Raw genomic sequence first — 8,602 nt, forward strand, 5'->3', positions numbered from 1 at the left:
ACATCCATGTGACTCAAAGGACAAGAGAGACCCACCCTCATTATATATATATATATATATATGCATAATCTTTTATTCCTTCAAATAAACTTGATTAGGCCTAATCCTAATCGAGGCTTCTAAAACCTATAAATAGAGCCCTTCTCTCCCTTGTAAATCATCCCATGATCACACTACACCACACCATTCTCAACACATAACACACCACTCTTCAAGCCTAGTTGTGTAGAGTGTGTGCATTGTGAGTGCTCTATTCCATCACTACACATAGGTGCATGGAGAAGCTTGAAGTTAGTTATGTCATCTAGAGGAGTGGAGTGATACTATACTCTGCAATCACACTTGTAGCCTACTCTTGTCCATAAATAAGATTCATAGTTTTGGGTGCAATTATATGCTGCAACTAGGACTCTTCTCTCCAAATTGACTTGATAAGTTGGCTCATGAGGTGGTTGAAGGTATATTGTCCTTGAAGTTTGTTGTGCCATTTCATGCTTGGTAGTTTAAGGGCTTGTTGAATTGTTTGCCTAAAAGGTAAATTGTAAGAGGGTGCTCGGTGAGAGGGCTCCCGTGACCCTAAGACAATTTGTGTATTGGCAACAAGGTCAAGTTTTGTGTTGTCTCTCTATTTCTCATCAAGCTTTGTGTGCATCTAGTCTTTAAGGCTAAGACTGAGTTGCTCAAGTTGATTTGTGCTCTTTACCTCTCTCTGGCGTGGTGAATGTTTGTGTTTGGTGTGTGTGGCTATCTTGCATTCCCCTCTCTTTGTGCGTTTGAGTACAAGGAGATATCACGTGCGTCCTAGTTCGCATCTACAACTAGGTGGTGCTCCTTTTCTTGTTTCGTTTCTGACTGTGGGTTGTTGTTGTCTCTGATTGTGCTTGCCCCAGCCCCAATTGAGCAGCACGGGAGCCTTGAAGGGTGTTTAGAGGACGCTCTTCTTGTTGCCGGCCCCGGACCGCCTCACCATCAAGAGATTGAGATTGAGATTGAGAGTGTGATTGTGATTCACTACAAGAGGTTGTGTGCTCTTGTGACGTTGTTAGCGACGGAAATACACTGGGTTTTTATAACCCCCGGCGTCGCTAAAAGCGTCGCTACGAGAGCGTCACTATATGCGTCGCTATATGCATCGCTATAACCGTCGCTATATAGCGACGGTCATAGCGACGGTTATAGCGACGTTTACACAAAAGTCTATAGCGACGCTCATAGCGATGCTACAGAGCCATAAATAGCGACGGTTATAGCGACACCCGAGAGAAAAAATATTTGGTGACAGGGCATTGAATGCCCTGCCACCCATCAACCATATTGTACTTGATTCACTTTTTAAAAAAAGTGCAAGGGTAGATAATAGACCCAAAATAGTCACCCACAAGACGCATTGTTTGCAAAATTGACAAGCGTAAAATTGACAATTGTACACATCAGAGGCAAAATGAATTGATTGGCAAATGTAATAATGACAATTGTACAACATCATAGGCATAAAGAATTGATTGGCAAAATGAACTGCGGTGACAAATATAATAATATACATGGTTCAAAAAGACGTATAAAATCCGTCTCATGATACATAAGCTATGAGAAACCCTAAACTAATGCTATCTAGCTACGGCTAAACTGACGTCGTCTAGTCAGACGTCGTCTAGTCAGACGTCTCATCGCGTCCAAGCGGTGTATCTGTCGGATTTTGCAAAAAAAGACAATAAGACAGCTTTCAGTAAGTATAAACATATAACAACATTTATAAAACAATACAAAAAATAAAAAAGAGTAAACCCTAATACTAACCATGCCGTCGCGAGAACTGAGAATGTCCATCAGGGCGTTAAGCCCTTCCTGCCTGCGTACTCGCGCTCGTACGGTGTGGGATCACGTCCTGTCATCGACCACTGTCAAAACATACAAAGATTTCATTATGTTAGAATTAAAAAACTCATAAACCCTAAACTATCGAACATAAAGAGCAATGCAAAAACACTTACAAAATCGGCCTCAAATGATGCCCATCCACCGCTCCCCAAGTGGTGCGAGCTCCCTGCCTCTACTCGCGCTCTGGCTGCATCCTTTTGTTGCTTCCACTTGTCGGGATTCTCGCGCGCTGCTTTCTTCGCATTCTTCCAATCTTCTTTGGCCAACCAATCTGGCCTGTTCCACCCATTCTTGATTGCTTTTTGCACTTCGGAACGCTTGTGTTTGCAGTATTCGCGCATTTGAATCTTCATCAGGTCTTCATTGAAGCGCTGATCCCGTGTTGGAACGGGAAACTCATCATGAAGTATGCTGATGACTCTGTTTTTTAAATCACTTGGTACTTCACTCCATTTGTTTAGTATGTAGTGTCTAAACAGCTGGGAGCAAAGACCACGCATGCGCGAGATCACCTTCTTGCCGTCATCATCCATGATGATGCCGCCGCTGATGTCGACGGAGTAAGGCAAGCCCTCTGGCCGGTGACGCGTGAACCTGGGTGTCCCGGCAGGGGTCTCTAGCGGCGTGTCGATGGGGGTACGGACGTCAGGTGTCTCCACCGGCGTCTGGGCCCCGAAGCGAGGAGTCGAGTGGGGTGGCTCCTGGCGGAGTAGGTAGAGGTGTGTAGCTTCTAGGAACAGTCAGCCGTGCAAAACCTGGCGTAGATGGCGATGCTGTGGCTGGTGTGGGGGCGGGCAAAGAAGGGGAGGGTAAAGAGCCTCGTCGAACACGAGGCGGTGTGGAGGCATCGGTGGTGGAATCCCCACAACAATCGCCACCGCCACCACTAGAGCGCCGGTGTCTAGACGAGTGTGAAGCTCGTCTCGTCGACGCCGAAGCTTCGGAGCGCGCCGAATGCTCCGAAAGAGAGGGAGATGCGGATGGTGTAGGAACGCGCGATGATGCGCCAGAGCGATGACGCTCCACGTACCACTGTCTCTGCTGCGGTGACAAAGAAGAAAGAAACTCCTCATCATCCATACCTGCATTAAACACACGAATATTTAAACTTAATATTGAATGAATAGAGTAGACAATGACGCAAAGACCATTAAATACAATGACGTAATGACGCATATAAATACAATGACGCAATGAATCGAGTGATAGAAGAGGCAAGTCGAAAACTCAGAATTTTCAATCAAAAGATGTGAGCGCGAGTAGAAAAGAGCGTTATACACCATGGAAGGTACTTAGAGAGCCAGAGCTTTTACAACACGGAGCAAAATTGTTCAAGTACAATATTTGTGGCTTTAAGAGATCTCTCTCTCATCCTCGCATAACTCAGCATAACTTCCTATATCTATATAGAGCTCTCCGTTTAAACACATATCCTCTGTTTCATTTTGTAGCTCCTCTGCATGCACCCCATATAGAGTAGTAGCATCTTGATGCTCGTCTGGCACCACCGCAGCGGCTTCTGATTGAGCATCTTCTCTGATCTCCTCCATTGATGTCGTTGTGATTGGCACATGGTAGCCTTCATACGTCCTTGCACTACGAGGGGCTACCTCTATGACGTACCACCAGTTTGATGTAGACTTTGTAGGATGAAATATTACCTGCCAGAGCCACATAACTTACATGAGTGCTTTCAAGCACATAACTTGTAAAAGGGGGATGTTAACTATTTATATACTTACTTGTTCACAATGCTCGGGTAGTACGAAAGTGTCTCTTAGGTCAGTCCATTTCTTAGTAGAATCCACCTCAAGAAAACCAGACTCTCCTCTACGCACAGTAGCGTTGCGACCCTCCATGATTATCTTGAACCATTGCACGTCGAACAAGTCGACAAAAAATCCTCTGTAATCGATCCTCAAAATCTCTTGCAGCGTGCCGAAGTAAGTGAGTTCCGCTACCACAGGATCTGCATCAGAGGAACGTCGTCGACTAGACTGTTCAAATTTTGCCATGATTCCACAATCTTGAGTAAAACGCTTTTTGTCGATTGGTTCCACCCTAAAATGTCGACCTTTACACCATGCTGTTGTGTATGACTTATACTACAACGAACAAAGATTATGAGTGGCCGTTCAAACGTTTAGAAATAAATTCACTAGCTAGTCGTACATTGCAAACTTACCTTGGTCGCGCAACCCCGAGAGTACTCCCACTCTTCTTCAGTCACTTCGTCACCGCATTGTTGTGCGCTTTTCAATTGGTTGTGCAACCATCTTAAGCTCATGAAGGTTGGTAGGCTCTCCAGAACCGCTGGATAGTGCATCGGTGGTCGTCTTCCCCGTCTCCACTCGATTCGTGCCCTTTCGCTCTTGCTTTGCATCCTCATATTGTGAAATCCACTTTTGCATCACTGGATTGTGAAGCATGCAAAATCGGTTGATTTTAGCCTCTAGATCTTCCGTCATCTTCTTCTCAACACCAAGATTGCACATGACAATCCCAGATATGCGCTCATCATCTATGGTTCGCCATAGCGTGTCCCGGGATTTATCAAATCCGTCTAGCCACTCTCCAATGTACACTAGGGACTCTGATACCAACCAACCTTCTGCCATGCTACCCTCCGGACGTGCCTTTTGACGCACATATCCCTTAAGCGTTTTCATGAAACGTTCTAAGAAGAACATCCATCTGGAATGAACTGTGCCAGCTATTTCCACCTCATCAACTATGTGAACAAGAAGATGCACCTAAATGGTTAGCATGGTAGTAGGAAAATGTTTCTCAAACATGCACACAAGCTCCGCAGCATTTAGTTTGGCGAATGGTATGGAGTCTACGTTGATATCCTTTTGTGAGATCCATTGCACGAGCTTTGCAAGTTTGTAGATTGTGTTACGGATGTCGAGAGACAAACATCCCTCAATGGCAACCGGTAAAATAAACTGTAAAGTATGTGCAGCAATGATATTAAAGTCCACATTTTATGCAATGATATTAAAGTCCACTATGAACGTACCTGACACATTTTATGCCAATCGTGTGACTTCAAACCGGTAAGCTTTCCTTCTTTAGTAAAACACGTTCGGAGCGAGTGCATTACGCCAGTGGGGGTCCGCAAAGATTGAATGGTCTCTTTTACTTTGCGTTCTTGGGCTCCTGTGAAAATCCATGGTGCTTTAGGGAGTTTTATCGATCCATCAGATGCTGTTTGCGGCCAATATTGCTCCATACGATCCACATTTCTAAGGTCAACTCTGGCTCCCAAAGTATCTTTCTTACCGGTCAGATGGTCCCATAGTAGATTACCCACATTCTTGAATATGTGCATTGGATCGAGCAAGTGATTGTTCATGAGTCAGGGCCAGTATGGTAACTCGTACCATAGAGATAGTCTCTTCATCCCTGGAGGCAATCCGTCATCGCACATCTCCTTCTGCTCTAACCATGCTTGTGCAGACATCCTTGGTGGCTCTCTTCCCAAAAAGCCATCGCGTAACACATGATTCTCTGGAAGATACGCTTGATGACCTTCGTAGATTTGCTTCTTCAGTGAGGGCGCCCTACGTGCATTCATTCTAAGTCCACATGTGACACATGCTCTGTATCCGCTTGTTTGAAGCCTTGCATGTATACACATGATAATAGATCAACTATGGGAAAAAACAAGATTTACAGTGTCTGAGTGAGGAGTGTCAATAGATCACCTGAGCATTTTGTTAGCCCGGGATAGTCATGCATGGTCCACATTAGAATGCCTCTGATCAAAGCATTCCGTCGTCCTGTGTGTCGGCTCATATCCACCACCTCTATGCCAATCCACAATTGTTGTAGCTCTTCCAATAGTGGACGAAGATACACATCCATATTCCCCACTTTATATCGCCCTGGCACAATCAAGCTTAGCCATAGGTGCCCCTTCTTCGTAGTCAACCACGGGGGAATGTTGTAGTTGACGATGACAACGGGCCATACACTGTAAGATGTTGATCTTTGACCAAATGGATTTACGCCATCCATAGCCAGGCCTAAGCGCAAATTTCGAGCTTCCCTGGAAAAATCCGACCATGTTCCATCTATATGTTTCCAAGCTGCGCAATCTGCAGGAATTCGTAGCACACCATCCGAAGATTTATTCTCCTCATGCCATGATGCTAGGGCGGCCATGGACTTACATTCGAAGAAATGCTTGATGCGAGGAAGCAGAGAAAAATGTCGCAAAACCTTTTGTGGAATTTTTGTCCCGTGGAGATCTACTCGATATCTTTCGGAATCACATTTCGGACACTTCTCCATGTCTATGTATTCCCCTCTGAAAAGAATGCAGTCATTAGGACAAGCGTGGATAGAATTGTAATCCATCCCCAAGTTTCGCAAAATCTTTCTTGCTTCATCTCGGGAATCTGGCATCACATTGTCAGCTGGTAGTATGTGCTCTTTAAGCAATCTACACAACATAAAAATACGATACAGTCGTGTAAAAATCTATCAGATCATTATACATTTAGAGTTTTATTAAAGTAAACTAATTGTAATAGATCACCTGAAAAGCGCTGTGACGCTAGTGTCACTCCATCCAAACTTTGTCTGCATGTTGAGAAGAACCAGGAGTGCTTTCAATCTAGACATACGTGCTCCATTATACAATGGCGTATCGGCTTCACTTTTGATATCATCATAGATAAGCCTTTCTGAATCCATGATCGTCTCGATCATTTCATCAATCTCGGGCTCAAACATCGCCTCGTTGGGAATGTGCTCTGCATGATCATCCCCCGAGCTGTCAGAGGCTACATCTTGTGGCCTCACATATGCTGCTTGACCAAAGCGCCTGCGAACACGTCTATTGGGTTGCAAGATTGCTGCTTGTTGGCCAGCGTCAGAGTCCGACCAGGTATAATTGGCAACAACTCGATCTATAATAGATGGATTGAACTCGCCAAATTCGCGAACGTGCTGCAAAGAAACACGTCTTGTCCATCGCACAGCATGCTTGCATTGATTACAAGGATATAAGACCCTCGTTGAGAGATAGGTGTTTCGGCTGGACGGTCCCACATCCTTGTCACTACTTATAATGAGGATAAAAATCTTATAACTTGGACAACAAATTTAATATTCTATTGGCATTCTTCGTCTTATCTCTCTCTCTCTCTCTCTCTCTCTCTCTCTCTCTCTCTCTCTCTCTCTCTCTCTCTCTACACCTCACATTCTCTAGTCATGTCCAATCCCCGCACACCTCGGTCTAGAGGTGCACGGAGATCAGAACCACCGGGTTATAATCTCGTCTTTATTGGTCAATACCTATATTTGTGGGTACAAGAAATCTACAGACCCATGTCTACATGATACTGCATGTAGTGGACAAAACCCCTTTGCCTCTTCTCTAGCTGTAGCACTTCACAGCATCTTAACATCTTTTCATAGTAGATCTTTTCACTGTTCGTCTACCTCTAAACCCTAAACCGTAAGTAATTCTTGCGTGGACTCGATCTAACGTAAATGAGCGTAAATCTAAGTAAACGTAAATCTAACTAAAAAGAAATCTAAATCTCATTTAACGTAAGTCTACATCTAACCTAATCTTTAACGTCTTTTGGGATAGTTTCCTACGACGTTAAAACTCTCTTCTTCTTTTGTGTGTGTGTGTGTGTGTGTGTGTGTGTGTGTGTGGGGGTAAACCTAAATAAATCTAAATAAACCTAAGTCTAATCTAATATAACATAAATCTAAATCTAACGTAAATTATGTTATATTAAAAACAAAGAACTAAACTAACAGGGATTATAAGAACCTTAAAATTGATTTAACACATAATTTTTCACATAACTCGGCAAGAGTTGGCATTCTCATCACTAAAGATGTGAGAGTTAACTTCCGGCGGTGACGTTGCCTCATCTCCATCCACATCTGACGACAGCAATTGGCCCTTTAGACCGTTCTTGCTCTTGTTACTAACTTTGAAGTTGTTGTTGAATGACTAGAGGTTGTCTAGATGGTCATTGTGTCGGGGATGTAGTGACTCTTGCCGCCATGAAGATCCACCTTCTTCCCTATCTTCTGAAGACATTTCACCAGTACTTTTGGATCGACGGAGCCCACCATGAGTGAAGGCAGCAATACCCTATATTCCATTGAGGGCTTTCTTCACCCGCTTCATGCAGGCATCGCAGTCTATGGAGACCTAAATCTAATCTAATATAACGTAAATCTAAATCTAACGTAAATAAACGTAAATCTAATTAAAAATAAACCTAAATCTAATCTAATTTAACTTAAATAAACCTAAATCTAATTTAACGTAAGTCTACATCTAACGTAATCTTTAACGTCTTTTAGGATAGTTTCCTACGACGTTATAACTCTCTTCTTCTTGTGTGTGTGCGCGTGTGTGGATGTGTGTGCCAATAAAAAGAGATAAATGGTATAACCTTTCTATCACCCATGCCAAGTATGATAGATTGGTTATGCCATTTCCCTCTTGAATAATAGGTCTTGAGTTCAACTCCTCGTCGGCTAGATCTTTAGGTCTTTTAATTTTAATTAGTTTCCTACGACGTTAAATTAGTTTCTCTCTCTTTCTCTCTCAATGTGTGTGCGTTTTTTTGTTTATGCATGTTTTCTCTCTCTTTTCCTCTCTCAATGTGTGCGTTTTTTGTTTATGCATGTTCTCTCTCTCTTTTCCTCTCTCAATGTGTGCGTTTTTTGTTTATGCATGCTC

This window comes from Adiantum capillus-veneris, chromosome 1 (assembly GCF_014529385.1).
Source record: "Adiantum capillus-veneris isolate H3 chromosome 1, ASM1452938v2, whole genome shotgun sequence".
Classification (NCBI taxonomy): domain Eukaryota; kingdom Viridiplantae; phylum Streptophyta; class Polypodiopsida; order Polypodiales; family Pteridaceae; genus Adiantum; species Adiantum capillus-veneris.